This window comes from Nannospalax galili, unplaced genomic scaffold, assembly GCF_000622305.1.
Source record: "Nannospalax galili isolate Female #2095 unplaced genomic scaffold, S.galili_v1.0 scaffold98, whole genome shotgun sequence".
In the NCBI taxonomy this organism is placed as follows: Eukaryota; Metazoa; Chordata; class Mammalia; order Rodentia; family Spalacidae; genus Nannospalax; species Nannospalax galili.
In genome coordinates this window covers 1029918-1045972 of record NW_008342013.1, presented here as the reverse complement: position 1 = coordinate 1045972, position 16055 = coordinate 1029918, and positions in this window count along the sequence as shown.

Genomic DNA, 16055 nt, shown 5'->3' with positions numbered 1-16055 from the left:
CTGGGGAGGCTTCACTGACTCAGAAGTCCCCAGGATTTGCAGAGTGGTCTGTGAAGTCTTCCCCTGTGGGAACACATCTGAATAGGCCCCTGAGACAGGCTGGCCTGGGTGAAAAGCTACATAACCTGGGGCCTCTGGTCTCCTCACTCTGAAGCAGATTTTTGAACTGTGCTCCAGAGATTGTGCAAATCCTTAGGCCCACCTGAAGCTCCTGTTCTCTGAAGACGTTTGTGGGACAGATGCCCCATGTGGTGCACACCTTGCCAGCAGGCATACCTCCCAAAACACTGAAATCCACTTTGAAGATGAAGAGTCTTTGTTGACTGGTCAATTGAAAATTCATCAGATACACATGTGGAAACTGTGTATGGCTCTAGACACTTTCTTGGCTCAAAACTGGTTTCACATTGTAGTGTTTCTCAGGGCTTTCTATCTCAGGGTGAGTAAAAAAGCCCAAGATGCCTTAGGTGAGAAAGACACACGGGTTGTCATGTGCTGAGAGCTGCTGTGGTCAGGGGCTCTGCTTATGCAGCAGGATGCTTCTCTGTCTTTGGTCTCCTGAGGTCTGTATGCACAGATTGGAGGCCAGAGGAGAAGTCTGTGCTCTTAGCAAAGGGCTGGTGTATAAAGAATCATGGCAGGTCTGGACAGGTGAAAGGCCTGCTCACCTGTGAGCCCCCCGGGCACAGCCTCTCATTTTACCCAGTTCTAGTAGCTTAAATCATGCGGCAGGAAACTGAGTCAAGCTGAAGACTTGACACACAGGAAAAGAAGAGGAAGAATCATGGGGAAGAGATCAGAGAAAAAGTTAGGGGTGGAGGAGCGAGCCTAGAAGGTTGAGGGAGGCGATTGGATACTCAATGTAGAAGCAATCATTGGCTCACCTCCACGACTTTGAGGGATCTCTGAAGGTTGAAAGCAAAGTAAATAAAGAAGAAATTGAACAGTTGTAGAAATTCTGCATGTTTACTCCTTTTGTGGTATTTGCAGTATTTGGAGTATCCAGTTGAACTTACGATAAAATGTTTCTTTAAGCCTTCTTATAGACCAGGGGTTGGCAAGTTCTTTCTATAAAGACCCAGATAGCAAGTATTTTAGCCCTTGAGGGCATTTCAACTACTCATCTTTGCCTTTCGAAGTGAAGGCAGCCATAGATGATACAGAAACAAATGGCTACGGCTGAGTTCCAGGACAACTTATTTTACAAAAGCAGGCAGATAGCTGGATCTGGCCACGTACTACCACCTCATCCTAGAGCTGGGCTTTGTAGTATACATACTGACCATATGGAATTTAGCTGAAATGTGAAATCTGATTCAATAGGTCTGGGGCAGGGGCCTGAAGTTCCACGCTTGAAGATACTCCTGGGTGCTGCTGGTCTGGAGGCCATACTTTAAGAAGTGAGGATCTAGAAGCTACTAACATCAGGGCAGCTTACACAGAAGCCAGAGGGAATGTTAGTAAGTGAAGGTGGAAGGGGCTCATGCTGGTAGAGTGTTGGGAGCAGTGTGCCTGCCCATCTGGAAGAAGCAGCCCCTTGCCTTTTGTGAGTCCTGCTGGCTATTTACTCGTGGGAATACTGTCTTGCCTGCCCGATGGTTCTCATTTATTCTGAGGAGCAGGAAGTCCAGGTGTCTATTAGACAGTCTACTGGTTTTCTAAAACTTGGCTCTTTGTTTTCAAATATCTGCGCAAGTCAAATAAGACACATGCGCTAAATGGCTGCCACTCACACTGCCTTCCTCAGCTCTGATCCAGACCCTTGACTAGCCGTCCTGGACCACACTGGGCTTCCTTTCCATGACTGGAATGTGGTGCACCTTTTAAACCCAAGGCTAAGGAAAGAGGGACTAATCTTAATTTTATGAATGAGGCTACTAGGCCTCAAAAACCCTAGCAGCAGGATTGCAGCACATGTTTACCGTGATATAAATAGCAAACCAAACCCTTTGGGCAGATGAAGTACACAGACCTTCTGGATAGACCGACTACACAAAACCTTTTTACCATATCGCCAGCCTTATGGTTAGTCTTCCCAAAAGGCTAGGATTAACTAATACTGGACATATAAAAATCTTCATTTTCTTTCTTTCATTTTTTTCTGTCTTTTTGAGACAGAGTCTCCCTGTAGCCCCAGATGTCCTGGAACTCACTATGTAGACCAGGCTGGCCTTGAACTCACAGAGATCTGCCTGCCTCTGCCTCCCGAGTGCTGGGGTTAAAGGCATGTGCCTGGCCCATCACAAAACCCTTTTTACAGAGTAGAAATTCCACACCTGTAGATGGGGAACTGACAAGCAACTTCCCAAGCACTTTAGGGCTAGCAAACAAAATGTTGGGACTTGAACCCAGACCTTTCAGACCCCAAATTCAATATCCCTTCCACTCTTCCTCCTACTCTGGTTTTGATGAATGTTTGAAACTGAAAAGGTGCAGCCTGCCTTCTTCCCCTAAATTTGGATATAAGCCGCATTTATAAGACACAGGCACAGCCAATGTGATATTTTTATCTGAAATATTTACAGGTGGAAAGGATTAAAGCAAGTGATGGGCTATTGAAGGTTAATACCATCTTTTAATATGGAAAAACTACTCTCTCCACAAGAAATATACTTGTGGGATAATCTTGAGATACGTGTGTGCTGCTCAAAATGTCAGCCAGGGCTTCATTAATTTCAGCCTCCCCCTAGAACACTACATCAAGGTTCTGAGGCTGCATGTTGGCGTGCTGACACAGGCAAGACCCACGGCGCCGGGCCCTTGGTGAATTTATGGTATGATGTGTGAGGAATCCATCATGCAATTTGGCCTGTGCCCCCCGTTCTTACTAGGGGATGGGAGATGCGAGACAAATGTTGCCTCTGCGGCTTTGGGTGCTGTGCCTCCGCTTCAGGCTTTGATCCATCAGGACAGACACTCCCACCAGGCAGGCCAGTCATGGAGGTGACTTAACACCCAGGCTGTGGGAACGTACAGCAGTGCTTTACCCTCTTCAGCTCCTGGGCTGCTCGTTAACTCTTCTTTAGGCTGAAGGATCTTGTTGTAGAATTTTTCTGGTGAGCAAAGGCCTTGTGAAGGTGTCTAAGGCACAACTTCATTTATTCTGGCCTACTTGTGAAGATCACGCTCACACCACAGCACAGCCAGCCTCTAAGGGTTATAGGCCCAGCAGTTCCATCATGAACATTGGCTTTATGAGCTTAGATGAGGGCTTCTCCTCGTCCTAGCAAAGCACCAGGACTGAGGCAGCCTCAAAGGGCAGCTGGCCGTGAGTTCCTTTCCCAACTTCTCCAATTTCATGCTGAGGAACCTATGGGAATTACGGAAACTCTGCTGTCCTCACCTAACATTGGACTGGCAGCGGCGCTCCGTATCTTCAGCACCATTGTGAAGGTGGCAGCTTCTCTATTGATAGCACCCAGTGTCAGGAAATCACTGCTAGGGTGTGACTTTATTTTCAGGTGTCCCTTCCTATGGCTTTACTTCTGTGTAGTGTCCTGGCTTCAAGGACCAGCTTTGGAGCAGCTAGAGCTGGGCTTGAGTTTCTGCTCTTTCCTTTATCAGTTGTGCATCTTGGGTAACTTGCTTGACCTAGTGAATAATCTTGCCTTCTCAGCAGCAAAACGGAGGGTACTAGAACTTGCTTTGAAGGGCTGTGGTTAAGACCGAATGGGTTGTTGTCTCTAAAAGGCTTATAAAGTGCCTGGCATGTACTAAGCATTCGGTTAATGTTCATCATAAGTATTAAGTGAAATACACACTCTGAATCTATGAAAAGGTTCTGACGATGTATAGAAGAGGGTATTTCTTCTCTGCAATATAGGAAAGAAATAAAGTCTGATTGACTTTAGGTGTTTCCATGTTTAAACTCAGATCATGTTAAATACATAGTTATTTCTATTTACTTGGAAAAATAAATTCCCACAGTGCAAAAGATGTCAAAAGCTTATGACTGCATCCCAGATCTTCTTTCTCCAACACAACCATGGATCCAGAGTCACTATGTGCTGACCAGCTATAGACTGTTGAGCATAAAGCTAGCCACTGGCAAATGCTCAGTCCAGGAACTTGAAAAGCTGCTTTTACTGTTCACGTTGATGCAGAAGGAGACCAAGGCTCAGATAGGAGGAAAAACCAGGGTTCCAGAGTGTAGAAGTGATGGAGCTGGGACTCCAGTTGTATGGCCCAGAGCTCCACGCTAATTCCTTTATTAGTGTCTGAAAACACTGGGCAAGGTGGGTGTTTGTATCTATTTGTAGAGGAGGAAACTGATGCTCAGAGAGGTTGAGTCCCTGGCATGTGCCCACACAGCCTGGGACAAAGCTGGGACTCTCCTCTCTAACTGCACTGATCCCGACCCCCTCTCAGAAGTAGAACCCACTTACAGGCCTGTGTGGGATTGTGGAGAGAGACATTTACGTAAAGGTCCCTTCAAGAAGATACATTCTCCCATTATTGCTCCTCTGGGTCATCTTGAGCAGAGACTGGTGAACAGTGGGGAGACTTGCGTTATTGCCCCGAGTTGGCCACAAAGAGCAAAGTTCCCTGTGATGTTGAGACAGTGAGCTGGGGGCTGGGAACACATACTTCTCACTATAAAGCAAACAAGCCGACTGGCAGAGCACTGTAGGGAAAATGACATCACTGCAGAATTTTAGGGCTAATCATTTAGCTGGATTAGCCCCAAAGTGCTGTGTCTAAAATCAGCATCCCAGCCTCTTTATGTACTCCAGATGAAACACATTAGCAGAAATATGGCAAGGGACACTCACAATACACGCTTCTACACTCTCAGCAGTTTTTGCAAATCTGCAATTAGTCTAAAGGGCCCGGGTAAATTAGGCCTCTTGATAAATGAAGCACCTAGACAGGCCTCAGATTTATTGGATCCTGCTGTCCCGCTGTCCAGAGCCCTTGTCAGCTCCAGAGTGGGGACTGTACAAGGGAAAAGAAATGGAGCCAATTCAGGCTCAGAATTGCCCCAAATCTTTGGAAATCTGTGCTTGAGGCTGCCACCTCTTTAGCCTCACAGGTTTTTGCCTGGAACGTGGTAGGTGAAGCAGGCAGCCTTTGCCAGGAAGTTGGCTGGGGAACAGACGGGACCCATTCAACACTCAAGAAAGAAGATGAGATGGGGAAGACAGGTGGGCTTGTGTGAAACTTGTTTCTGTTATAACCAAGAGGTGTCTGTGGGTCCCACCTCTTTGCCCATCCCACTTGGACCTCACCAGCTGTCTGCTGATGCCAGGGATTAGTGACAAGTACCAGTGGGTACTACCAGCCTCTCCTCCCAGCATTCCATGCCTGCCTTCTGGTTCTTAACTCATCACTTTCCTCAGTGCACTGGTCCACATGCCTCACGCAGTCAACTACATGACAGTTTTTGCTACAGAGAGAGTTTATGCAGATTCCAGAAAAAGCACATCCCTGAAGTTAGGGGGTGGTGCTCACAATGCCCTAAAGCAAACATCAGGAGCCAGAAGGCTGTCAGCTCTGTGACTTCGATGAAGGGGACCTATGGGGCAGAGATAGCATGGACCTATTATTCTGATTTATGTCTCTGAATCATGGGAAGTGGTTCACAGCCATACTGGGGTGACACCTGCTAACTGCTGCTGTTGCTGCTGTGCGGGTGCTGACGTCAGCTGGACCAGCAGCAGACTGGCCAGCAGATGCGCAGATGTTTTGGGGGTGGCAAGAGTTAGTTTTTGTGAAGTCTCTCTGCTTTATGTATTCTTGGAGCGTTCACTTTCATGGATGTGTTGGAGTGGTGGGTGGGTACACAGTCTACTTTTAAAATTGAGAAGTATGAAGTAATAAGGAAAACAGTTTGAAACTGAGGTCCAGGCATATACTTGTGTGTCATTCTATCTTGTTTTGTCTTTCTAGTCCTAGGGTCTTTCTCTCTCTCTTTTCTCTCTGCAGGAACCCAGCAGGGCATCCTGGGCCCTCTAGTATATCTCAACTTTGCCACTTAACTCTTCGTTGCTTGGTCAGGGGAGCCCTCAGTTTCTCTGGGAGTCAGAGTGTGGGCTTTGCAAATCCACCATCTCTCAGAGGCAGCAGGAACTGCCTGGCTGCCACCTGCCTCCAACTTCCTGTGATTCAGTGTCTCTGGTCTGCAGATCAGCTGGGTGATTCTCCTGTCAGCCCACATTGATTTTCCTGTAGATTACATTACCTCCAATCACAAAAGAAATTGTGCTCCTCTCCTGGAGTGTCAGGGCAGAATGAATAGCAAACATTTTCCCACAGGCATCTCAGCTCTTCTGTCCAAGGCTGCTTGGAAGGCAGGGTGCTGTCCTTGCCCCCCGCCACCAAACATTCTCTCTCAGGAAGCCGGTCACCAGACTAAGATGCCATCACATCCAACTCGGAGTGGGTAGGATACCCAATTATACTTCAGTGTGACCCTTAGGTGTCTTAAGATCTGCTAAATTATGGAATTAAGAGGGTTTAGAGGGGGAAGAGAGCTGGTGACACCACATGTGTTAGGAATTTAGAATGTGCTTTCTCATATATTCAAAAAGAACCTTTGAATAGTATCAAAGAGATTGGACAATTTTTATCCCTTTTAAAAGTTTCTTTGAGTACTGATTGGGGTTTCTGGCATATGTGTGTGTGTGTGTGTGTGTGTGAGTGGGTGTGTTGAATACCATGGTCTCTCTTCCTGTGCTTGCTTGGCTCCAGGTCCATCTTTCAGCAGCCCTGGTGTGCAGGGAGGGCCTTGCTCACGTGGGCAGCTTTGGCTCCAACTCCTGGCACTGTGGATGAAAAGAGGCGTCAGCATTTTTTCAAACCACACACTTGCAGCAGAAGGCAGACGCCGACTTCCAAAGTGGGCTTTGTGGGAGAGAGAGGTTGGTGTTGGGCAAACAACTGCCCTGTCAAGGCTGGACAAGGAAAAGCAGCCAGACAAGAGACGAAAAGAGCTGATCTCCCCTGTAGGGGTACTGAGGTAGCCCATGAACATGACTTCCTCCAACTGAGCTTGGGTTCCCACATCTCCTACAGGAGTGTACCAAAACAATCATTACAAAATTTTAGTTGATAATTAGTCACTATTTCTGAGCAAACACCATGTTCTAGGCACTGAGAAAGCACTTTGTGTACAATCTATCTGTCCTTCCACTTAGTACCCGAGTTTAATCCTCATTACCCCAGTGAGAAGGATTATGCTGTCCCAGTTTAACTGATCCGAAAACAGAGTACAGAAAGTGTATTATATTAACATGACTTGCCAAGGTATTATGGGTTGATCTCTGTTCCCTCTCAGTGTTGCTGAAGTCCTAACCTCCACATTCTGTGGATATGACCTCATTTGGAAAAGGTGGATGATGAGTTCCTTAAGATACTCAGGTTGTGGTTTGAATGTGAAATGTCCCCCATAGGCTTGCTATGCACTGTCATGCAGTGAGGGCTGCTTTCTGCTCTTTGTCCTTGAAGAACAGGCTCTGTGTGCTCAAGTGGGTTATGAGTCTTTTGGAGTTGGTATGTGGGATGGTTTAGGAGCTTATTTATTATGAATCTGAAGTCTTACATATATTTTGCTTAAGAGATTTAGATTTAGAAATCTGCATCATTTCATTTAAAATGTATCTTTGAACTATTTCTGGAAATCTTTTTAAATAAGATAAGCATGCATACATGTTTGCACAGGATCATTTATCGCAGTACTGTTTATGGCACAGAGGCGGGTAAGAAAAATACACTCCATTTTTCAAAGGAAGGAAATCTGGTTGAAACCAATACTAGCCAAGGGCAGTGAGAGGAACTCTCAAATCTTCCCCATCCTGCGTTTGAGGACTTCGCATGTGGTGCCAGCCCCATACATAAACATCCAAGCAGGAAGCATGCTTGTGTGAGGTCACTCAGACTATAGGGTCCATGTGGGGTCAAATTTTCATCACATATGAAAGTTCAACTCTTAGTTCCCTTCCCAGTCTTGGGGAGCCATTAGTTAGGGAGCAGCCAGTCCTCTCTGTAAATTCTGCAGCCCATATCCTTCATCTCCTTCCCTGGGCAATTCAGCCCACATATATTAAGGGTGTCTTCTGGGCACAAAACTCCCAGGACCATAATCTTCCTTAAGGGAGAAAAGGGAGATTTACACTGTTTTCCATCCCCCTCTCACATACACACATTTGTACATCACAGTGAATATTGGGAAATATGTTTCATCTTTCTCTCATGTCACCACCAAAGCCCAAACAAACACAGTGTAATATCTAGCATGGTAATTTGTAAATGTGAAATAGCACCAACTAATAACATTGATTCTGATCCATAAATACACTAGACATAGACCCTTAAAATTTTATTTGGCAGTGCAGGAGAAAAAGGTTGAGGTTATAAGATGTAGCGAAAAGAAATAACCAGGTGTGGTGCCGCACACCTTTAATCCCAGCATTCAGGAGGTAAAGGCAGGTGGATCTCTGAGAGTTCTGGGCCAGTTGGGGCGACGAGAGATCCTGTCTCAAAAAAGGCCCCCTCCAAAACAAACTATAATACAAAGGCAAAAACAAGCCTCCAACAATGACCAAAAAAATAGAGCATTATATTCATTTCTGTTGCCACGTAACAATTCTTTTCAAAGCTCAGCCACTTAAAACAATGTCCATTTACCATCTCATGGGTCTATAGAAATTCCAGCAGGCTTGACTGTGTTTTCTGCTCAGAATCTCCTGAGACAAAATCAATGTACGGGCCAGGCTGGGTTCTCACTGATAGTAGGGGCTTCTTTCAAGCTGATGGCCACTGGGGTTATGCTCAGTTCAGGGAGACTTCCAGCATCCTGCCACATATGCCTCACCATCTTCAAGACAACCAAGGGAGAAGCTCCTTCATCCCCCATCCCTTTCATGCTTTTTATATCTGTCCTGAAGAGCAGCCTCATCCCTTTGGAGGTGACCCTAAGTCAGCTGAACCTACCCGGGGCAATCTCCATTTCTTGGAGATTCCCCAGTGCATCATTTAAAGGGCTTATCTGAGAGTCCTAATACAGACACTAGCAGTAAACACAGCAAGGGCCCAGCTGTGTAACAAGCATGAGCACAGAAGAGCGCAGGTTTGCTGTTGCTCTCTGCCTGAAGACTTTTCTGTGCACTAGGAGTAGGGAATTTCTATTTTGCTTCTTTATGCTTTTTCTGTTTTTTTTTCCCCAAACATTTTTATGATGAGCTCATATTACTTTTTTAAAAAATTATCTATTATTTTTTAATTTTATGTGTATGAGAGTATTCCTGCAAGTGTGTAAGCGTGCCCATGTTGTGCAAAGCCCGCAGAGGTCAGAAGAGGGTGTCGGATCCCCTAGAACTGGAGTTACAGACGGTTGTTAGCTGCCATGCGGGTGCTGGGAATTGAACCCAGGTCCTTTGCAAGAGCAGCCAGTGCTCTTAACTGCTGAACCATCTCTCCAGTCCCCATATTTTCTTAAGAAAATATTTTATTTATTTTTTTTTATTTTATGTGTATGAGTGTATTGCTTGCATTTGTGCAAGTGCACCCATGTCATGCAATACCCATTAAGGCCAGAAGAGGGCTTTGGATCCCCTGGAACTAGAGTTAAGAATGATCGCCAGCCACCACATGGGTGCTGGGAATCAAATCCGGTCCTCTGCAAGAGCAGTTATTGCTGTTAACCCTGCGGGATCCATATCTCCAGCCCTGTCATATTACTTTTATAACTGAAGAAAACCCCAACAATAGTAGAGAAAGAAGCAATTAGTTCTCAATCTAGGGTAGTAATACATGACTAATAGGTGGTGCTCTGAGGAGTTAGTGTGTAGATAAATAGTTTGATCCTTCACCTATTTGTTTTCTCCATTTGGTCATTCCCTACCCTTGGACTGAAGGTGAAGCAGACTGCATGTCCCTATAGGACTGTGTGGTATGGGAATTACTGCTGTAGAATCTTTCTGGAACAGCTTCAGACATTTTGTAAAAAGATATCCAAAAGGCAAGTGGCATTTTCATTTGTTATTATTCCTGGGAGGAAATACAGAAAGCAAGTTATTCAAACTGCTTAAGAAATACACTGCAATTTCTATTTTTCCCACCACTATCCAGACCGCTTGGTAACACTGAGGATTTTGAAACTTCACATTGTCCCTGTGTGCAGAAAATACCAGCTTCTCTCAAATAGCCAAAATGAAGCTGCAGACCTCTTGGCTCAAACTCACTTTGCAGCCTGACATGTCAGAAGGAGCCTGAAGCCAAAACTTTCTCCCCAAACAGAAGTGTGGCCCTGGGAGACCCAGCAACACAAACTTTGCAGAAACCCTCAAGGTGGGAAACTCCTCCTCTACCATTAGAAAGAGGGATTGTTCAAGGAGGGAAGCATCAGTGTGTGGCGAAGTCCTGCCAGGCACAGTGCCTGGCTATCTCATGGCACCCTGTGCTGACAGTCAGGGGCTCAAGTGATAAATGAAGAGCACGGGAAAGAAACAAGGAGAGTCTGACATACCAGTCAAGGCTGGACCACAAGGTGACACTGGTGTGATTTACCCGAGGGCTCCCACATCTCCTCTCCCTCTTTCAACCCCTTCCCTTTTTTGATGCTCACTCACGCCCGAGTGCTGCTCTGGGTCCCACCCACTCTCAGTTAATGAAGACCATTAGAGGTTGGTTTTTGATACGGATCCTTTGGGAGGGGTTATATTTTAATAAGTGACTGTAAAACACGGAAAAATCTCAACGATAGCAAGAAATATTTCACTAATAGTGGAAGGACCGGTAAGGTTTGTTTTCCCCAAGGGTCTTCGGCAAAGCCTCTTCCAAACTGTACCACGATTGCTGTGTGTATTTTTGCACATTGTTGCTCTGTGTTAGGAATGGGCCAGGGTGAATCTAGCGTGTGGATGCCTTAAGTGGTGCTGACAGTGGGAAGGGACACGAAGAGATAGAGGAAGTGCACTTTGAAGTGACAAGTAGAACGCAGCACGTTTTTCACTCAGTGTCAACGGGAGAATCAGATGAGGTAATGAATGTGACATTGCCTGGTAAAAGACTCAGTAGTGAACACATGTTGCATGGTATTAGGACACGTCCTTATATAGCTCTGTGAACCAGAGCAAAAACCCCAGCACACACAGGGTCTGACTGTGAGACCGATGTCCCCCTTCATCTTGAGTCCTCTTGTGAGTATAGTTTTTAATTTGAACATCGTAGGATAATCCACTGGAACGGAAAGAGGGCAATAATCTGCCAGTGTGTTGTTCTTGTCTCTACCCTTTCATTTATACTATGCCTCAGTTTCTCCTTTGGCAGACTGAAAATGAAAACGCTACTGGGTTACTGGGTTTCCTTCAGCAGAAGCTGGAAAAGGAAACAGGTTTTCTAGGGGAGGCCATTCCAGGTGGTCCTGGAGACGGGGCCGAGGCTCTTTTTCTGATCTTGGAGACTATTCCAGCAAATATGCATTCTTGCCTAGAACTTACAAATTGTAAAGCAAAGAAGTAAATGGATAGCCATGAACTGCCACTCAAGACGAAGACTGTTGCTACCCTCCAATCCCAGGTGGAAATAATTAATATCAATGGTTCTTTGGCTTTAAAAATGTTCATTATTCCTAGTTTTATCATAGTTTTATGATAACATTACTAACTGCATTTTTTTAGACAATGTCTTGCTATGTAGGGCCGGCTGGCCTGGAACTTGTTATGTAGACCAAGCTGGCCTGGAACTTGTGGCAATCCTGCCTCTGACTCCCAAGTGCTGAGGTTACAGATATGTGCCACCATACCTGACAGTTTTGCTATCTCTTGGACCTCTATATAAATGCTCTAACCACATGTGCATTTTTTAATGACTTGGTTTGCTCAATGTAAATGTTTGTGAATCAGTAACCTTTGGGTTTAGAAGTGTGGGTTCTTTGTAGTTGCCGAGGACAGAGATCTCATTTTATCTTCATAAGGGCACAAAGAGGGTAGGAGAGCTCTCTAGGACCCCTTTTGAGAAACATATAAATCCCATTCTGGAGGGTTCCCTACAAAATCTCCACCTCCTGTTACCATTGGCTTAGGGGTTAACGCTTCAGTGTATAAATTTGGGGGCATAAACATTTAGTCAGCAAGAAAAATGTGTATTCAGAAAGGGAAGGGAAGTCTGGTTGAGAATTAGGTACGTGGGCAGAAGATTTGAAAGACATGACTTGGGAGTTGATGGGGCACAGTCCCATTCTCAGTGTGTGTGCTTCTGGTGCATACAATTTCACTTTTCCCAGGGGCACTTTGGCAATTAAATGAAGGTGTTAAGTTGGCTGACTTCAGGGTTCCTTCTAAGGAAGGTCTTTATCTCAATGAGTTTTTCACTCATTTCACCAGCAATACACACCTGCTGTTTGTTCCCACTGCTAAAGATTCAGGGAGGAATAAAGTAGATACAGGGTTTGCTATCACAGAACTTTCAGACTTTGGCCAGTGCTAGAGGAAAAGCTCATCAAAGCACCAGCTGGTTGTCTTGTTGCTGGTGTTATAGTTGTCTACTGTTTGTGGTTTAAAATTGTACCTTATGGCAAGTAACTATGAGAGAAACACACATGGGCTGAGGGCACAGGCTTCTGGATACTTCCCTCTCTGTCTGTCTCTGTCTCTCTGTCTCTCTGTGTCTGTGTGTGTATGTGTGTGTGTGTGTGTGTGTGTGTGAGAGAGAGAGAGAGAGAGAGAGAGAGAGAGAGAGAGAGAGAGAGACAGAAGAGAGAGACGGTCTCACAATGTAGTCCTAGTTGACCTGGAACTTTCTATGTAGACTAGTCAAACTCATAGAGATCTGCCTGCCCCTGCCTCCCAAGTGCTGGGCTTAGAGGCGTGTGCTACCTCACCTGGCCATTTTCTTTTCTCTTGAGACGTCTCAGTAGGTTTCCCGGGTGATTCTCGAGCTCTAACTCAAATGATTCTCCCACAGCAGCTTCCTGAGTAGCTGGGCTTTCAGGCTAGCACTATGGTGCCCAGCTTGGATGGTTCTACTTTATATGGAATGATCAGGAAAAGCCTCCCAGAAATGGATGAGCTTGAGAGAACTCAGCCAAGTAGGTAGTCAAAGAGAAAGAGAATTCTAGACCAGTGAAGTCCACAGCTACAACCCTGGGGGGTAACAAGAGTCCCAGATGTTTTGTAACCTGGAGAAGATGGGGAGCAGGAGGCTTGGCTCCAGGTTGCCCTACATGGGCAGGAGGAGGTGCTGTGCAGTATAGTCAGAGCTGTGGATTTTACCCTACCTGCAAAATAAAGGGGTAAAGGTTTGTGGCATGGCCAGATTCAGGCTTTCTTGTAAAACTACCTGGCTGGCATGAGGGGAACAGATAGGAAGGAACTAGCATAGAAAAGAAGCTATTGAGTCTGGTGGTAGGCGACAGGACTTAGACCAAAGCAGTCAGTCACCCCTGGGAGGAGAGTGGGCTTTGGGGCCATCGAAGGACATTGCAACATGACCAACATTAGGGCAACGGAGGGAAAAATTAGACCCCAGCTAGTTCACTAGAGAAGAGATTTTAAATGTTCAGAGAAAACTGGGCTGGTCAGCCAAGAAAACTGTAGAAAGTTCTAGTCCTTTAATGCAGGGTACTACAGATGTTTTGCCTTCCCTTCATTCCTCCTTTTTGTGCGCCCTCTTTCCATTGTCTATGTCACCCCTGAAAATATTTTGTGCGAAGGTATCTTTCCTTCCAGAACGGAGCAGATAAGAGCCTCCTCCCCAATCTTAGGGAGGGGAGAGGACATCTGCCGCCCACTATCCTCCAGGTCCAGAATAATGTCCCCACCAGGAATTCTCCTCTCCTCCCAAGCCTTCCTGCCTGAAAGAGGCTCCTGGGCTATTTTGTCAGATCCCAAACTTGGCATAGACTTTATATCTCCCTAACAATATATTGCCATTTAAAATACCATAAAACATAACCGAATGGGGAATATTGGTGGCCATTTAGTATGCTTTAAAATTCTTTAATTTGCTGTACCACAATAACTTGCACTTTAATAAAAGCAATCTCTTGTCTTAATAGCCACACAATAAAGAGTTATTTATATGAGTCAGTGTGCAGGCCCGTGCGTTCCAGGTGTGCCCCAGATTTTTAGCACTCCAAGTGCTTTGCAGGGACAGCACTGCCTGACACAGCCCATACAAACCTTCTAAACACTGTCATTTTGCAGAGTCACAGCTCCAGGTCTGCAGCCTGCCCCAGGCTCCTGGCCCTGCACCGCCCACTCACACTGATTTATTTCAGTATTATGTTTAATTGTTTCCTTCTTGTTGAAGCCTTAACAGGCGATGCTTGTAAATCTGACCCAAATCCTCCATATGGCACTCTGGTTTTCCATTTTCAAATGCATTCGCCCTGGAATAATGACTGTGGTATAACTCAATTTGAGTTCTGCTGCTGGGGACTTTATTACATAATGCTTTCTAATTGACCCTCATAGTTTAATAAGACAGAACATTTCACCAGAACATTGACAAAAGTTATTAATTTTCACTTCAGCAGAGACCCATGTCCCAATTAAATCCCCTGATAATGCCTGACTGACTGACCTCATTATGGCTAATGCTTATTAGTCCTGCAGAGAGGACAGCATCACACACTGTTAAAATGTCTAAATGAGCACATACGACCATCCAACGTGATTACAATTTACATACATGACAAATTTTACTCCCCTGCCTTGTCTGGTACAGTGAACGTGGCGAGCTGCTGTCACTCCACAAGATCAGCCATTGAAGATTTGGAAGGTGCCATAAAAACGCCCTGGAGTGTGCTGTGCTCCACCCAGTGAAACTGTGTCCGTCTTTCTAGGAAACTATTTCAAGTGTGTGGGCGTCTTTCTGTGCAAAGATGCCTGTGCCCATTTCTCCTTTAATAAGGAACAGCAAGTACTTATTTGTTTAGTGTAATTGTGTGTGTGGGTGTGTGTGAGTGTGTGTGAGTGTGTATGTGTGTGAGTGTGTGTGTGTGTGTGTGAGATTTTCCCCCCATCCAACTTGGAGAAGGAAAGGAAAGAAGAGAAAGAAGAAAAGGGGAGAGAAAAGGCCCCGTCAGGAGCTTGGGTTGCTTACGCTCCTCCAAGGAGAGCTCCTTCCTTGACTTAGTTACATTTTTACATTTTCTCTTTCCAGGGCATGGTGGATGGGCACTGGCAGAGTGGCCATGCCCACTCTGTGTGCTCAGTTTCTGTGTATGGGCATTGTGGTTGCCACCCAGATCACTGATGATGGGACCACCTACTCAAACTAGCCTTGCCTGTGGGAGAGGCAATCTGAGGTCAGTGGGGAGAAAGCTGGGTGTTTGCACACATTGGCAGGCTTGAAGGCTGGAGCTGCAAAAACGCAAAAGCCACGCAGCCTTACAGAGTGTCAGACTGCCTCTGACTTTCCCCGATCTACAGCACAGGGTTTCCTTGGAGGCAGTCTGACCATGGCTCAGTATCTGCTTTCACTGCACACCATAGTCATTCCCCCTGGGCTGTGTGATTTGACACATGACAACAATCTAACAGCAAAGATCAAACTTCTCCTCTGGCTCACAACAATATGACAAGTAATGTGTATTGACATAGCAAAGTGCATTCTGGAAACATGAGTTTTGGGCGGGCACCAGACTCCCTTGCTTAGCTAGAGATAGCTTAAATCATAGGCTTCAGTTGCCCACAAAGATAAAGCCAGAATTTAAATAATGATAACCAGCTGGAAGCTACGATTCACTGACATCACTCCCTCCTTCATTTTTTTTTCTTTTGGTATTCTAATATTGAAAGAAGGAATTTTGTGGGGAAAACAATAGTAATAATAGCAATAAAAAATAAACTCAACTTCCCAAGAGGATATTTTAAATCACTCCAGGTTTTTCTGGATCATATGTTCTCTAAGTGTTTACTAAGTATCTCCTTTGTATTAGGCACTGTGTTCAGAAATGCTGCAGTGACTGACCAAGTCCTAGCCTAGCCTCTACCTCAGACCACCAGACCAGACACAGGACCTCATGAAGCTTGTGGTTTAACAGGAAGTCTTGCCAAAAATGAACTGTAGGTTTATGGTTGAATTAATTCTACTGGTTATAAAGGTTTATG